This window comes from Cyprinus carpio, unplaced genomic scaffold (genome assembly GCF_018340385.1).
Source record: "Cyprinus carpio isolate SPL01 unplaced genomic scaffold, ASM1834038v1 S000000004, whole genome shotgun sequence".
NCBI classification, from domain to species: Eukaryota; Metazoa; Chordata; class Actinopteri; order Cypriniformes; family Cyprinidae; genus Cyprinus; species Cyprinus carpio.
In genome coordinates, this window is record NW_024872757.1 from 206313 (window position 1) to 225147 (window position 18835).

Here is an 18835-nt window from a genome sequence, read left to right on the forward strand (position 1 = left end):
CGTTACTTATAGTCAACAGAATGTTAAAGGTACCATCAAGATAAAGTGAAACCAAGTTTATTAAAGAAGTTTCTTATGCTCATCAAGGCTGTATCTATTTGTTAAAAATACTGAATATTATTTCACAAAATAATATTGTGAAATATTACTGCAATTTAAAATAAAAGTTTTCTAATTTAATATACTTTAAATTATAATTTATTCCAATGAAGCAAAGCAATTTTATAATTGTATACTTGAAAAGATTTGTATTTTGAATAAATGCTGTTCTTTTTAACTTTTTATTTATCAAAAATAAAAATATCACAGGTTCCAAAAAATATATTAAGCAGCATAACAGTTTCAACACTGATAATAAATCAGCATATTAGAATGATTTCTGAAGAAACATGTGACAATGAAGACTGGAGTAATGATACTGAAAATTCAGCTTTGCTTCACAGGAATAAATTATATTTTTAAGTATATTATGATTAGGAAACCAATATTAGAAATTGCAATAATGTTTCACAATATAATTTTTTTTTCTGTATTTTTTTAAATACAGCCTCTGAGCAGAAGAGACTCCATTAAAAAACACACCAATTATGTATTAGTTTTATAATATAGGCCTAACATAATATAATATAATATAATATCAAAACAAAACGAAGCATTTAAACTGAGATCTGTAAGTTAAATATAAAATTTTTTTTTTTAAAAAAACACAGTGAACATGAATTCTTCTATAGCTATCAAAACAGCCCTATGAAGTACAGTTTGCACAATACACCTGTGTGTGACTCTACTTATCTCTGAGTTTTGTTACCTTTCTGTGCCCATCATCTGGTGTTTAGCAGGACTTCATCAAGCCACTTTTTATAATACATGATGTTTTACTTCACGTCATTGCGTTTGCTCTTGATTTGAGCTATTTTGAGCTATTTATATTGTCCGCAACCATTAAAATTTTCGGTTTCTACAGTGACTCATTTGGCACACATCATTCTCTTTCTATGAAACCTGTAAACTCTATAGCGATATCAGCTCTATAGCGGTTTGTCCGAGCATTGCAATTCATCTGCTTTTACTAGATTTAAACAAATTTCCCAACTCAACTATGCGTGTGCGTGGCACATTATTTCTTCTGCGCAGCCACTTAGAGGGAACATTGCTAGGAACGTACTTCGTTTTAGGAACTCCATTTGGAGGAACTAATTTAGCTCCTACTTCAGAGTATGGACTAAAATAGTTCTATAGAAACTACCAGTGACGCAAGTGTATGCTGATTGCAGGTACACATGCAGGTGTGCTGAAGCAGGTTGGAAATAAACTTTGCTAGACTGATTCCTCAGGAGCAGGGTTGAAGACCTCTGTTTAATATAACCCTGAAAATAATTCTGCTTCTTTTAAAAAATATATCCTTCTGGTGATGTATAGCTATTATCATTGAATGCTACTGCAATTTGTATGAACATCTTTCCGTAATTGTTTTTATTAGGAAAGTGATTAATTAAGAAAGATACCACACGTTATATTGTAATTGTTTTCAAGCATTTATTGAGCAAATATTTCTAGCATATATTAGCAAAAGTATAGCTAGAAATTAAACATGTATTAGTAAGAGCTTTGCTAAAGAAAAATTAAGAAAAGGGATGTTACGTAGAATGCTGTGTTGCAGATGCAGAGCGGGAGGCGTCAAAGAAGAAAGTCCCAGAGGAGAAAAATGTGAACATGGAAGGCTTTTTATAAGAAGCTTCTTAGGGAATTTCCAGACGTCATGATGTCACGAGACATTGGAATCCACCTGCTGTCTATAAGGGACTGAAGTGCAGTGAGGAAACCAGATGCTGGTTCTGTGGAACAGCTTCTCCAGTGGAAGCGGCCTCTAAACAACCGAGCTTGCAAATGATATATCTTTGTTTTTATTTCTGTTTTTTATATTAGTATTTTGTTTGTAACATATTTAGTGGCTGTTTCTCAGTTAGTGGGTCAAACCATTACGGTCATTTTCAATTGCTTTACAAGATTTGCTCTAATCAATTGGGGGCTTGGTTTAGGGGAGTGCCTTCATGATTTTAGCATGTTTATTGAAAAATGGTTGAAAAACACCAATTGTAGTTTGAAAATGTGCATTGATTGGTAAAGACCCATTTTGGTTTTGCATGTGCACTTCTCAGTAGCCTAAATGTGCATTCATGTCACCTCATAATTCCTTAAATTACAATGTTCCAGCTTGTAAAAAGCATTCACGTCCTTGTAGAGCTCATTATTCTAGCTTGTAGGCTGGGAGTTTTCTGAGAGTTAAGGCTTGTACCACTTGGCCACTGCATCTCACACGGAACCAGAGAAAAATGATGGCGCTTCCAGTAGTAAAATGTAGACAAGTAGTTATTTTGTACTATTTGTTTTAAAAAATATGTAAAACAAATAGTACAAAATGTAATTGACTTTTGCCAATGCAGACTAATTTCTTAACACAAAAGTAATGTGAATATAAATGACAGCAGCATGGAATTTAAATGCATAATTCCCAGTTCGAGGACATGAACAGCTCCGAATATAACGTCATGTGTTGTCATCTCAAGATTATGGGAATTATGCGGTGGTGTGAATGCAGCATCATTGATGCTAACTCATTAGAGAGAAAACACAGGTACATCCTATAAATCTTGTTTGTTATACCAACTAATGGTGCATTTATTTTGTTTCTCTGTTCTTTTGTTGCATGCCTGCTTGTTATGTGCATTAAAATCTAATATGTTAATTGAAATAATATTAAAGTGTTTGAATAAAACATCAATTTTTTTAAATTCTGAAAAAGTGCATGAATCTTCCTTTAGTAATTTTTATTAGGAACTTTCGGATTAAAGTTCTAACAATATTTAACAATTCTCTTGGAAGTGCAAGTGGCAAAGGCAAGCAAGAATATCATACTTTACATATAGCCTTCCCTTGTGAAAAAGAAGTGTGATAAATTGTATTAAAAGTGTACCTTTTGTGTACTTCAAATCTTAAAAGTGTACCCTAGTGAAAAAAAGTATATCAAGTATACTTGAAGCCAGACTAATTGTCAGTATACTTCAAGTGTGTTAATGATTACTTAACTTGAAATGTGCTATTTTGAAACAATTATTTTTGTACTAAGTGTATTTTAGTTGTAATTGAATTATACTAAAGTGTAACTTAAAGTGTACTAAGTATACTTGAAGTTGTTCCAATTTAGCACAAAAAGTACACTAAATACACTTAAAGTATATACCTATTTGCTTTATTTTTTTGTGATATTTTGGTGTAATTTTTGTTGTATTAAGTGTACTTTAGTGTTTTTTTTTGTGTTTATTTGGAAGAAATTAGAGTTTTTTTATAAATGTATTATTTTTGAGTAAATACATGCAAATATTTCCACAATGCTGAATCCACTTTTCAAGGTCATTACAATAAATACATAACTTCAATGACAGACAGAGTGTCACGATCATCAGCTGGAGTGCCCATGAACTCCAGTAGAGGGCACTCCACTCAGGACTATTGCATTTGGGGTCTGAACTTCATTTCCCATGATCCCATGCCTAGGGCTAATTAACGCCAGGTGTTCCCCATTACCATTCCCCTATATATACTGTGTTTGGACTTTGAGTTGGTGTGAAGGACGCACTCTTGGGAGGCTGGAAGTGGAAGTGGAAGTGGAAGTGGAAGTGGAAGTGGAAGTGGAAGTGGAAGTGGAAGTGGAAGTGGAAGTGGAAGTGGAAGTGGAAGTGGAAGTCCAGATGGCAGGAAATGACGCTAGTTCTGGTAGTGATCCGGAAATGGAGGATGAATCCAGTAGCGGGAATGCTGGGGGAAATGAATGGTGGAAAATAGTTAATCGGAAGGGAGGAAGAAAACCGGTAGTCAAGGATCATTTACGGATAGTGGAAAGGAGGAAGAAGTAGGTAGGAAAAATGTTGAAGAATTTAAGGTAATTTTGAAATTTGCGGAGTCTGGCATAACAGTAAATCCCATAAAATTGACTAAAGCTCTGAAAAAAGCGGTAGGAGATATAAATAGTGCAAAGACGCTTAGAGATGGAAATTTGGTTATCATGTGCAAAGATGAGAAACAACAGAAGAGGGGCCCTCAGTATAAAATCGATGCTTGGATATCAGGTATCATGCACATTGTATAATAGGAAACCTTGGGTAAAAGGTGTGATTACAGGAATCCCAACTGATGTGTCTACTGATACAATTAAGAGCTGCATTGATGGAGGGAAAGTTATTGGAGTGAAAAGGCTTCAATATGTTAAAAATAAAGAAAGAATTGATAGCATGTCGGTCATGCTGCAGTTTGATCAGGAAAGAATGCCAGACAGGGTTAAATTAGGCTACATTAGCTACCCAGTAAGACCATATGTTCCTCCTCCTCTGAGGTGTTTCAAGTGTCAGAAGTATGGGCACGTTAGTGCGGTTTGCAGAGGCAAACTACGATGTGCGAGATGTGGGGGTAACCATGAATATGGTAAATGTGATGAAGGAGCAAAGGTTAAATGTTGCAATTGTGGTGGTGAGCATAGTGCTGGATTTGGGGGATGTAGTGCTCACAAGCATGCAGTAAAAGTGCAGAATGTTAGAATAAATGAGGGAATGACATATGCTGAGGCAATCCAAAAAAGTAAAACAAGTTGAGCAGACACAGGGAGTGAACAAAAATCAGTGAATGGACTAGGAATGTTTTGGTTCAGAGAAAGGTAAATGAGGATAAGTTGGAAGTTGGGAAAATGGAGTTTGTCTCATTTATGGCTGAAGTGATAAACTGTTCTGCTCAAACAGAAAGTAGAACAGAAAGAATTAAGATCATTATTAGGGCAGCAGAGAAATACTTAAATGTAGATGGAGTGACTGTGGAAAAAAAAATAAATGATAAACTGAAAATTCAAACAGTCACTCAAACTCCAGGTAGAATTACATAATTCAATGGTTTTAACAATTTTGCAATGGAATGCGAGAAGTCTTATTGCAAATGGGCTAGAATTTAAACATTTTATAGATCAACTGGATGAGAAACCACATATAATATGCATTCAAGAAACTTGGTTAAAGTCTCATTTAGATTTTGTCATACAAGGGTATGGTGTAGTTAGGAAAGATAGAAAAGTAGGAAATGGGGGGGGTGGAGTGGCCACTTTTATTCAGAATCAGGTACAATACAGAGTCATTAATGAGTTTGAAGAGTATGAAGTAGTAGCTATTGATATATATGCAGAAAAACAGAATATTCAAGTTATTAATTTTTACAATCCTTGTGATAGATTAAATAAAGGTTTAGAAAAGGTTATTGGGTCAAGATCAGGATATAAAGTTATTTGGTGTGGGGATTTTAATGCACATAACACATTATGGGGAAGTATTAATGATGATCATAATGGGGAAGTTATAGAAGAAATTATAGATAGTCATGCACTGGTATGCTTAAATGATGGTAGAAACACAAGAATTGATTTAGTTCGGGGAATTGGATCAGCTATAGGTTTAACTCTGGTGTCAGAAGAATTAGCAAGGAGGTGTGAATGGGATGTGTGTGAAGACAATAGTATGGGAAGTGATCATTATATTATCATTTGTAAGGTAGGGATGAGTGTGTTAGAACAGAATTTGAAGCCTGCTCCAGGATGGAGATTTAAAAAGGCTAATTGGGAAGCATATTCTTTTTTAAGTGAGGTAGGACTTACAGCAATAGAACCAGAATCAATGGAGGAAGTGGATGAATTTAATGATAGGATTTGCAAAGTATTGTATGATGTAGCTGATACTGTAATAGGAAGAAGGGACAAAGTAGAAAGAGGAAATCAGTTCCCTGGTGGACAGAACAGTGTAGTAAAGCTGTACAGGACAGAAATAAAGCATTTAGACAAATTAAAAGAACTTATTTATTTGAGGATTTTATTAAATATAAGAAAACACAAGCTGAGGTCAGAAGGACTGTTCGTGCTGCTAAAAAGAAATACTGGAGAGATTGGTGTAGTACAACTGGAGATGATGTTGATATAAGTGAAGTGTGGGGGACAATAAGAAAAATGGGTGGAATATATAGAAGTCAAACTCTTCCAGTTTTAAAGAATGATGAAGGAATAATAGCAGTAACTGACAATGAAAAAGCTGAAATGTTGGCTAAAGTGTTTGTCAGAGTTCATAGTGATGATAATGTATCAGAGGAAGCAAAAAGACTTAGAGAGCAGAATAAGAATCAGCACCCAGATGTGATGATTAAAAGGAATCCTTCTGGAGACGCTTTAGATACAGATTTCACTTTATATGAATTAAAACGAGCTCTAGGTGGAGTTAAACATACATCTCCTGGAAAAGACTATGTGTGTTATATAATGATCAAGCATTTGACTGACAGATCTTTAAATATGATTTTATGTCTGTTTAATAGGATTTAGAATGAGGGAAAGCTTCCACCCTCTTGGAAGCATGGAATAATTGTTCCAATAGGTAAACCGGGTAAAGATAAATCAAACCCAACTGGTTATAGACCAATTGCTTTGACTTCCAATTTGTGTAAATTGATGGAGAAATTGATTATATACAGGCTAAACTATGTTCTGGAAAGTAAAGGACTTATGTCACCATACCAAAGTGGATTTCGGGAAGGGAGAAATACAATGGATGCTGTGTTAAGCTTGGAAGCTGATATCAGAAAAGCTCAAGTAAATAAAGAAGTTCTGGTTGGGGTTCTTTTTGACATTGAGAAGGCATATGATATGCTTTGGAAGGAGGGCCTTCTAATAAAACTTAAATGCATGGGGATCGGAGGGAAAATGTATAACTGGATTATGGACTTTCTTCTTGAAAGAACAATACAAGTAAGGGTAGGAGTAGAGTATTCCAAGACATATAAGATAGATAATGGGACACCTCAAGGAAGTGTTTGTAGTCCAGTGTTATTTAATATAATGATAAATGATGTTTTTAATAATCTTAAAGGTGATATAGGTAGGGCATTATTTGCAGACGATGGGGCAATTTGGAAAAGAGGACGTAATATTATTTGTGTGTCAAAAAAGTTACAAGAATCAGTGGAAGCTGTTGAAGATTGGGCAAATAACTGGGGCTTTAGGTTGTCAGTAGCAAAAACTCAAGTTATTTGCTTTACAAAAAAGAAAAGAATACCAGTTGTTAAATTGAAATTATACAAACAGGACCTGGAGCAAGTTTCAGCAGTTAAATACCTTGGAGTATGGATGGATCAAAGACTGACTTTTGCTACTCATGCTAAAAAGTTAATAGAGAAGTGTAAAACAGGAGTTAATATACTACGATGTTTATCAGGGGTTGAATGGGGAGCTTGCAGAATATCACTGAAAAGAATATACTGTACATTAATCAGGTCAAGCCTGGATTATGGAAGTATTATCTATGGATTTGCATCTGAAACCTTACTTAAAAAGATTGAAACTATACAAAGTCAAGCTCTAAGAATTTGTTGTGGTGCCTTCAAAACATCTTCCATTGCAGCCTTGCAGGTAGAACTTGGAGAAGCTCCTCTTTACCTGCGAAGGTATAAGCTTAGAATGAATTACTGGGTTAATATAAAAGGGCATAAGGAAAGTCATTCAGTAAAAGGAGTTATGAAAGAATGCTGGGAACATGGGAATAAGACTATTAAAAGCTTTGGATGGACTGCTAACAGGGAAGCATTAGAAGCTGGTATTGATTTATTAGAAGTTTGCCCAATAGTGTCTGTATCTAATATTCCACCATGGATATTCCCAAAGCCATTAGTTGATTTTCAAATTCAAACGCAAATTAACAATGACAAGGATATCCCCAAGAACATTATTGCACAGCAATATATAGATCAAAGCTATACATCGTGGTTGCACATATACACAGATGGTTCTAAAGATCCTGCCTCTGGAAGAACTGCTTCTGCAGTGCATATCCCTAAATTTCAATGTGATATCAGCAAAAGATTAACTGATAATGTATCGGTGTATACAGCAGAACTTATTGCCATTCTGGTAGCACTTCATTGGGTGGAGGATGTAAAACCTAGGTTAGCAGTCATCTGTTCTGATTCTTATGCAGCACTTTTCAAGCCTTGCAAGTGGACTAAAATCAACTAGGCAAGATATTATTTATGATATTCTAGCAAGTTTATTGAGAAATAGTAATACTAGTCTTATTATGTTTCTGTGGGGTCCCTGCTCATGTGGGAGTAGAGGCTAATGAAGTGGCTGACAAACTAGCTAAGCAAGCTTTAAATCATGCAGATGTTGACATACAAGTGGCTCTTAGTAAAAAAGAGGTTCAGGCTAAAGTGAAAGAAGTCACTCATAGTAAATGGCAAAAAGCATGGGATGTTGATAGCAAGGGCAGACATCTTTATAGCATCCAACAACTTGTAGGAAATGGAAGAAGTGTATATAAGAACAGGAAGGAAGATATTATCATTTCACGTCTTAGAATTGGACATTCTGGACTAAATTATTCCCTTTTTAAAATAGGAAAGCATGCAACAGGTAAATGTAGAAATTGTGATGAATTAGAGACAATAGAGCATATTTTATTTTCATGTCAACAGTACGAAAATGAAAGAATATTGCTTATTCAAGAAATGGAAAAATTGGACATTAACACTTACAATATACAAAGCTTTTTGGAATGTAATTTTGAGCAATGGAAGAAGTATAGAGCCATTATTAAATTTATTAAAGACATAGGGTTATACGGGATAATTTAGTTTTTTTTTTTTTTTTTTTTTTTTTTTTTTGTTTTTTTTTTTTTTGTTTGCCAACCGCCATAAAAATTCCTTGCTTGTCTGTTTAGGGCTCCACGGTTCCCTTGTGTTTGTAGGTGTTGCTTGGTAATGCATCCTGCAATTGTGAACAGTGCTGGTTTGCCAACCAAAGAGGTTCTAAATCACTTCAGATTTCCTGGACTGTGCCCGGCTGGTGGAATGACCTCCCGATCTCAATTCGAACATCCGACTCTTTACTCATTATCAAAAAACATCTAAAGACTCATCTTTTTTGCCAGCACTTGACCAACTAATAAACTACTACTAGCACTTACCTTTTCTTGTCTATCCTATTCTTGGAAAAAAAACAAAAAACACCTTGCTACGGGTTCTGTGCTAGACTAACTGAAAATTGTCATGGCACTTGTATACTGTTGTTGTTCTCTCATTGGTCTGATTGCTTCTATTGTGCTCCTGTAGCTCAAGTGGTAGAGCATTGCGTTACGAAGCGCAAGGTTGGGGGTTCGATTCCCCGGGAACACATGATAGGTAAAAATTGATAGCCTGAATGCACTGTAAGTCGCTTTGGATAAAAGCGTCTGCTAAATGCATAAATTTAATTTAATTTAATTTATTGTTCTCATTTGTAAGTCGCTTTGGATAAAAACATCTGCTAAATGATAAAATGTTAAAATGTTATACCGCCTGTGATTCTCTAACGCCTGCCCTGACCTCTGCCTGGTATTGTTTCTGCTTCTGGATATCCTTTTACATTCTCGACACTGTTATCTGATTACTACCTGTCTGACCATTCTCCAATAAATATACTGCAATTGTATCCGAACGTCTTTGACTCCTTGTTACACAGAGACAATTTATTAATTCAAACAGTATTTATTTAAACCTCAAATGGTTTTAGCATTGCCAACAATGTTCTTAAATAAAAAGAACGCTGAAAGAAACAAACATAAAACATTTTTTTCTTCAATTTTGCTGAATTTACTTTTGATTTTTTTTTTGAGACTTTATTTAGAACATGTAAAATAAATGATGTTTTATTAACAAGGTTCGGGAGGAGCACGATCAGATAATCAATCAGTCTGGCCCAGCTGGAGCTCATCAACTAATTAACTTAACAAGCACAATACAGGTATATATACAGCCAACTTACCTCTCTTCCATGACAGTCTTCCAGCATTCGTTTGGCTCCTTTGGCCAGAATATCACAGACTCAACTTATTCCATACAACGATGAGACCCATACTGGGGATTTTTGTATTCTCCACTGCAACCTGCCAGCCCTAGGCTTACTCCTTTTCCACCAATCACTGCCACTGAGCACCAGGATTCATCACAGCCACCGCTCTCCACAATGCCGAGGCTTAACCTCGCCTCCACCGGCGAGACTTCCAACTTCTTCCCCAACATCCTCGTATCATTTGGCCATGCCAATATATCATCCGATCAGAAAGTGCATAGTGTTTAACCCTGAAGCAAATGCTGATTTATTCAGATGAACCATTCTTGTGGAGGGTAAACAAAGCGGATCTATACAATCTATTTTTAACCCACAAACTAGCCAAGTCGGCCAATAGACTGAGCAAAGCCCCGAACTCGCCTCACTCGTCACCACCATCGTCCCACACAAGACCCGGCTCTCTTTGAGTTCTGGATCACAGCTGCAAGCCTCAAATGAGCCTGGGCCATGCCCCAGTTCTCACCGCAGCAAAACCTCACTCACTTCCCGCTTCGGCTCAACTTTTCACCACGGCTCTTCCGGCCGCAGCGACGCATGTAGCCAGGTCTCCAGCTCTTCCTCCGCTAGCGGCATAGATCGTGTTGCAAATTAAGTTTTTGGGTAAAGACGCTAAAGGTAGGTTGTTTGTTGCTAAAAGTTTTTAAACGACATGATAACGTTATGAATGTTGATGTCAAATTTATAACCATGACGTAAAACTGTGTAGAACACACAATTAAATTACTCACATTTTCTGTATTAATTTTCACTAGCATTTTACCTGTACTCGGATAGACAGATAAGATGAAAGATTGATTTTTGAGAAAATAAGTTCAACAGTGTACCTAAATAATTAACAATTATAGGTGCAAATTAGGGGTTGAACGACATCCTATTTATTAAAGTAGACTTTCATGTGATGAAAGTCGAGTCGAAGTTGACTAGTTGCTGATGACGATTTTAATGAACAAATAAGCCTGGAGCTGTAAAAAAAAAAAAAAACATCTTGTGCACAGCTATGGCATATGACACACTGCTGCCCACATGGCGATTGCTCCTATAACAGCTCATTTTATCAATTCTTTTGCCCTTGGGTCATTTTATTTCTCACAGATTTCTGCTCATTCTAAATCAGAAAGATAAAGTAGCACCGTAAAGATTACATTTATATGAATGCATTAGTGGGAGCAATTGTGTGTGAATCAATTTTACATGGCAGCATCTCTCGTAGTAGCAGTGATGCTGTGGGATTTAGTTAAGAAATATATGCTTGAACTTTTCAGACTCTAAGCTATTTTTAGAAATCACAGAACAGTGTGGACAGTACATTTCTGCCCGGAATGATTCTGCGCACGCAATCAGCGTGTGACGTATGAGCTACTGTCTGTAGCCTATGTGTGTGTGTGTTACAGTGCAGATTAACTTACCTGTATAATTAGCTGTTTAGAATTTGCATTATGCCCTTCAATTTCGAGCATCCAGTAACATAATCACACATGTCTCGTGGAGCTTTCAGAGTATACATTTATTTGTCATTTTAACTGTTTGGAAACAGAGCGTAAATGTTGAAGTCCTTCAAAGAATTACCATCCTGTTGCTCCCTCTATAGGACCAGTGATTAGTCGAATTCAAGCTTAAAGCGTAATGGCAGAGCATTGAAGTTGACTAGTCGACTGGTCTGTGCAAGTCCTAGTGCCCCCTTCCTCAAATCTTGCCCTGGCAGTCCAATGCGCTGCAGAGTTTAGCGCCAACCCTGATCAAAGTCACCTGCCTGTAATTTTCTAATGAATCCAAAGACATTGATTGGCATTTATAAGCATGCTCAGATGTGTTTGATTAGGGTTGGATCTAAACTCTGCAGGAAAGTGGATCTTGAGGTCCAGATTTGAGGATCCCTGCACTAGTGCAAACTAACAACCAAGGCTTATCATAAAGAAACTATTATTATTATTGAACAAGTGTAACTAGCAACCTAATTTGCACGCGTTGTGCATACTGCTAGGCCCCTCTTCAAGTCTTTTCCAGCTGATGGCTAGCTGTTTCTATACTTAGTGAAGCGGGGAAGCGGGGTTTTTTGTTTTTTTTCCATCTAGCGGGGGGGGGGGGGGGGGGTTAAGAGGAAAAGCATGTCTTTTTGTCATTTTATCACTTTTTAATGTCAAAGTCATCATTTCTCCTGCTACTTCTAACCTCTCTTGCTTTTCAGTGGTCTCCAGCTCCTGTAATACACGCTAACGTGAGGCTCCTTCTGCTAGCTGTGCAGGCTGCACAGGCTCTTCAGCATTTTCCCCCAAATATCACAAGCCCTGGTGGACTACAGCTACAGTAGCTGAAAAAAGCGCAAAGCTGCTTACGCTTGCAACACATGCCCTCACATCTCCGTCTTTTCCTTCAGTTACTTCTAATCCTTTTCAGCGGCTTCCAGCTCCTATAGCAGATGCTAGCATGAGGCTGCCTTTGCTAGCCGTGCAGCCTGCACAGGATTTCAGGATGTCAAAAAACCCACTCCCTCCCCGTGGCCTACAGCAGCTGAAGGAAGCATGAGGCTGTCTCCGCTTGCAACTCAGGCCCACAAATCTCGGGCTTTTCCTCACATTTCTAATGGCCATTTTTTTTTCAGTAGCCTCCAGCTTCCATAGCAGACACTAGCCCAGAGGCCGATTTAAATGTCAGGCTGCCTCTGCTGACAATTGCAGCCCATGCTCCTCTTCCTCAAAGTTCCCTACTTCATTTAAAATTACATTGTCTTCCGGATCAAGTTCCTGCTCCCCTCAACCTTCAAGATGCAGCAGGTCATCAGCAAGTTTGGGCCATGCCCCAGAGTCGACTGCTCCTCACCCTGCATTGCCTAACTCCTCTTCTCAACCAATCACTGCATGCGGCGCTGTAGCTGAAAATGCCACAATGTCGCCCACTGGCGTGGCTTCCTAAACTCTTATCCTTCCTTCTACCTCTGGCGGCAGACGTGAGCGTAAGGCTGCCTCCGCTAGCCACTCAAGCTCAGCCACCTTACTCTTACCCTTCCTCTACCCCATCAATGGCCAGCTTCCCCTGCTGCAGACATCCAAGCAGTGTATCATCAGCCAGCAATGCATGCTTACTGGCTTCCTCCTACCTCATTTCCTTCTACCTCTTCCTATGAGCTTCCCTAAGCACCAGAGGCTAATCCGTGCGTGAGTGTGGCTGTCTCTGAGAAGTTTGTGGCTCCTTATTTTCTTTCTTTTTTCTTTTTTTTTGTGGTCGGCAGAAGTATTTTCTATTTTTTCAAAGTAGTTAATATGATGAGGAGGTCAACTTGCTAAATTTTTAAACTCCCATCACCAATCCAATCGTATCGGCACCCTTTTTTCTCCAAGCTCTTTAGAAGCTCTGTCTGCATGGGGTGGTTGTGTGCGCAGTTCATGCGGGGCGCATCCGGGCCGGAATTTCTTTTGTATTGCCTAAAACATCAAAGCAGTTTGACCAATAACATGCAGGTATTATACATAATCGACCAATCGTGGGGCTGCGCGTGAGAAGGTGAGAGCTACAGGGATCAATCAAAGTGATGTTTGTTCGTTCATTTGACTTGAAGCATTGCTGCACACCGATTTAAAAACAATTAAAATAAAATAAGTGCAAAAGAAAAATAAGTGCAATTTGAAACCACAAGGAGCAGTCTGCTCTGCTCTCAATAGCTTTCATGAATGTCACACAACGATTGACCTGTACAGGGCAGACAACCAAAATCTGAATGTTTTGGGTGGTATTGGGGTCCTGGCTGGGGCGTGTCCCGTGTTGGCGGCGCCTATGGCCACCCTATGTCTACATCCCCTTGTGACCCTCTTTTTGTCGATGCCTGTAACCACCCCATCACATGTTTTTTGGTTTCAAAAACTCACCCTCGTCCAATCATGCATACCTGTAGAAATATTTTCCAGCCACTCCTTCCAAATCGGAGCAGCAACTACAGCAGCTCAAAACAGTCCTCTCACAGCAGCGGATTCAAGCTGTCGGTCGATGGTAACCAGATTTCTTCAAGAGTTATCAGGACAAATAATTTGCACACAAAGAAAGCCCATCTAACTCAAAGTTAAATTAAATTTGAAGCTACTGCTGCAGTGCCCTGCTTAATTCGATAGTGCCCTCCATCTGTCATTTCGAGTTTTAGGTTTATTCAGCATCAGACAGGGCTCCCCCTTCCGGTGCAGCAAAGCCACAGCTCCCTTCGGACGCAACAAGAGCCCTCCATTTGACACTTTAAACCATGCCACATATTCAGTTTCAAGGGGGACTCTCCCTTCCGGTGCAGCAGAGCAGCTGCTCCCTTTGGTCGCAGTGAGAGTCCCTCACCTGGCCTCCCCTCGTGCTCCTAATTTGGCCCTTCGTGCACACTCCACTTTTCTTCACGACACGCATATTTTTGGGGGGCTACTCACAGGTGTCTGTCCAGCTGCTGTCTCATACAATTAACTTCTTTTGGGGAGTTCTCTGAGTTCGGGCTCTATCCTGAGCTCGGAGCCCCCCCCTCCGGACAGCACACCAAATATGCTACTAATTGCTCTACCATATTATATGTTAGTGCGAACTCGTGAAATACAAAACAATACAAAACCATTTTAAATTATAGAATTGCATTATTTTTTTGGGCATGTATAAAGAATTGGCTGCTCACACATCAGATGTACTTGTGTGTAGAAAATAGGGTTGTAACAATATATAATTTGATTATAATTTATGCATTTAGCAGAAAAAGTGACTTACAGTGCATTCAGACTATAGGTAACACAATGCTCTATCACTGGGCCACAGGAACACTATACTGGTATGACGGTTTGAACATGCACGGTTATCATACCGCAAACATTTGCATATCTACGGTTTTTTTAAAAAAATTCACCCCCACATATGCAACTAATTTTTGCTCGGCTGCTTCACTCTGCATTCACTCGACTGCTTACACACACGTGTAGTGGAGAAAATAACAAAGACATAGATTATATCTCATCTCCATCCCTGCCGGAAAAAAAGTTAATATCTGCAGTATGGAAATACTTGGATATAAAAAAAAAAACGAATGCGGATTTGTCCTTGAGGACGGATCAAATTTGCAAAATAATGTGGATGAAAGTGGCTGCAAAAGCAGCCAATACATCCAACATCTTCGCTCATATTTGCGGACACCATCCCTCCGTGCAGATGAATGTGTGTCGCATTAATAAGTTATAAGTTAAGGCCGTATGATTTCCGTGATGCAGCGGCAATCCCGGTTCAGTCGTGAACATTGAATTTACAGTATAATGAGGATGTCACAGAGCGCTCAATCTGATGGATGGATAAATTAAATGTAGATATGATATGTATGTGAATATTTATGTGCAAAGAGATAAATAATCTGCTTGTTTCTGTATGTCTCTGAGTGGCACCATTTTATCTACTACATACTGAAATACTAGGACTGCACAATTAATCGAATTTCTAATCTCGATTACAATTATGGATGCCACATTTACTTAATTGTTCAAAGTGGCAATTAATCGTTCAAAGTCTACTTATGTTATTCTGCATGCTTAAGATGTTTTTCCTTTATACATGTTATCTTAAGGGTTTTTCCATTGTTTTAGTTTTAGTACAACATTATAATACCATTCATATTTTTACTTTTTTTTTTAATTTAAAGAAGAAACCAATCCGATGTATATTTGACAATTGAGGCTTAATACTATAGAAAAGCACTAAAAGTTTTTCAGTTTCAGAGTGTTTTCAGCTTGTTTATTTTCATATAAATATATGGTATGCAGTTGCATCAAACAATGGTATAAACATCATTCAATGTGAATTGTGATAATCGTAATTAATAATCGCAATTACAATTTCAAGGGAATAATCAACAATTATGATTGATTTTTGTCATAATCGTGCAGCCCAATAATAAAGGATTTGTTTGTTCAAATAACTTGTTCTTCTTTTAAAAGTCATTGCTACTGATAATAATTATTGTTTAATATAATACCACGATAACCGTCAAACCATGATATTTTCTGAGATGATTATCATACCATTACAGCCCTAGTAGAAACTACATGAAAACAGCATTTGTTAACAAAGTAAAAAAGGTAAGGTCAGAGGGCATGTTCATACAACTTTTTACTAAAGGCGCCCTCTTGATCACTTGAATTTTTTTCCTGATTATGAAATAACTTAAAGTTGGGGTGTCTCACATACATGAGAAATAGATCTACAGAAAGCTTGAAATGTCTACTTTTAAACGAATCAATTCAAAACGAAAGCATTATGTAATCTGTGAAGGTTGCATTTCTTTTTAAAGGTGCGTACAGTATACTGTGGAGATGAGAGTCAGCACTGTAAATTTCATCTTGCATCTGACAAGAAAACATTTGTTTATTAATAAATAATTAAAATGTATCCTTTTTCACAATTATTAGGCTACTTCTGCTTGTGCTTTGTGGCAAACTCAATGCATGTGCTTGAGCGCGGAATATATTAAGGCTGGATTATAGATGTAAATGTAATTTGCGATTAGTTGAATAATGACAAATGAACGACTAGTAACTAGAAAAATCTTACTTTGGGGCAAACTTATTAAATACCCTCTAGACATCTCTGTTAAAGTTTTTAAAGCATTTTATATGCGTTTGCATATTCTGCTTTCAAAACGGTCTGTATTGGAGAGATAACTTAACATTGATTTTTCCTCTGAAACACAAAAACGAAAACTGAAATAAAATTTATATTTTATGTTTTGAGAATGGCCAAACCTTCTCTGCAGATATTGTTGCTTCTATTTTGTGCATTGTAAATCACAGAAAGTCTATAAAATATATTGTCTCTTTTTTGTCACATCTGTAACACATGTGTATTTCCTAAATCTAAAATAGCATATAAAACATGTTCATAAACGGATACTTTACTGATGTCTGGACTCTGTTTGGGATTTAGAAAAACATGAAGAGATGGTTCAATAAATTGGTAATGAATAGGCTACATTCTGTGAGAATTTATATTTCACACTCTAAAAAATATTGTATGGACACAACAAAATAAAATTCATGCATTTTTTTTTTTTTTTTTTTTTTTTTTTTTTGAGTTAAGACAGAAATTAAGTTATAATAACTAATACAAACTATATTACTATCCAGTAGTCAACATTTGAAGTGGATCAAAACCTTTCTTCAAAGTTGTCCTAAAATCAAAATGATGAGGCATTTGTCCTACTTTGCTTTGCCAGTTTGAAACCCTCATAAGACACTGTCCATGTGAAAGAGCAAGAGATTAACAACTTTGTTTCAACCCCCCACAAGCTATACCAGAACTACCCCAAAAAACCTCACACCCCCTCCAGCTGAACTGAAATTTGGTCTGTTTTTTTGGCTGTGAGGAACGGTGTTTTGTTATGCTACTGAGTTAAAATATGCTGTCTGCACTCACAGCAGCCTTACTCTTTTTATTCATTATTTTCTTGCGGCCCATATTTTTTTTTCTATTTAATATATGTGCGTGAGGCACCAACGCGATCAAACAGCTGAAACAGAAAATACTCAATTTTGAGAGGTATCCAGAGTGATTTTCTGAGCACTTTTCCTCACTCTGGATGTATACAGTTCTTGAAGGGTAGGCAGGGGAGCACCATTAATAGAACTGTTTCAGCAGCTCCTGTGGCAGGTTAAACTTCCTCAGCTTGCGAAGGAAGTACAACCTTTGTTGGGCCTTTTTAACAATGGAGTCAATGTGATTGTCCCACTTCAGGTACTGAGAGATGGTGGTTACCAGGAATCTTAATGACTCCACTGCAGTCAGTGCTGTCTATGATGGTGAGTGGGGAGAATGCAGGGGGAGTTCTCCTGAAGTCCACTATCATCTCCACTGTTTTGAGCATGTTCAGCTCCAGGTTGTTAAGACTGCACCAGACAGCCAGCTGCTTAACCTCGTCTGTAAGCAGACTCGTTACTGTCCCTGATGACCGCAGTGTTGTCTGCAAACTTCAGGAGCTTGACAGAGGGGTCTTTTGAGGTGTAGTCATTGGTGTAGAGGGAGAAGAGCAGTGGGGAGAGAACACATCCCTCGGGGGCACCAGTGTTGGTGGAGCAGCTGTTGGACATAAATTTCCCCAGTCTCACTAGCTGTCAGAAAGCTGGTGATCCACTGACAGATTAAAGCTAGGACACAGACCTGGGTCGTTTGGTCTGGAGGGCTGTTGGGGATGGTGTTGAAAGCTGAACTAAAGTCCAAACAAACAGGATCCTCCACATAATCCCTGTTTTGTCCAAGATGTTGCAGATGAAGTGCAATCCCATGTTGATTGCATCATCCACAGACCTGTTTGCTCGGTAAGCAAACTGCAGGGGGTCCAGTAAGGGTCCAGTGATGTCCTTAAGATAAGCCAGAACCAGTTTTTCAAATGACTTCATGACGACAGAGCCACAGGTCTGTAGTGGTTAAGTCCTGTTATCTTGGGTTTCTTTGGAATGGGGATGATGGTGGAGCATTTAAAGCAGGAAGTCACTTCACACAACTCCAGAGATCTGTTGAAGATCTGTGAAAAGATGGGGGCCAGCTGGTCAGCACAGGTTTTCAGACAGGCTGGTGTAACGCCATCTGGTGCTGGTGTTTTTCTTTTTTTGTTTTTTTCTTGGTAAAATGTGGCGCATATTGTTCTCAATTTGAAGTGCAGGAGAGAGGGAGAGGGGGATTGGAGGAGGTGTTAATGGTTGTGTAGGGAGATGGTCAGAATGGGTGTTGGGGGTTTCAAATCTACAATAAAACTCATTTCAGGTCATTAGCAAGTCGTTGATTGCCTCAGTGCTGGGGGATGGTGTCTTGTGTTTGTTTGGATGGCTCCTCAGCCCTTTCCACACTGAAGCTGAGTCGTTGGAAGTAAACTGGTCTTCCAACTTT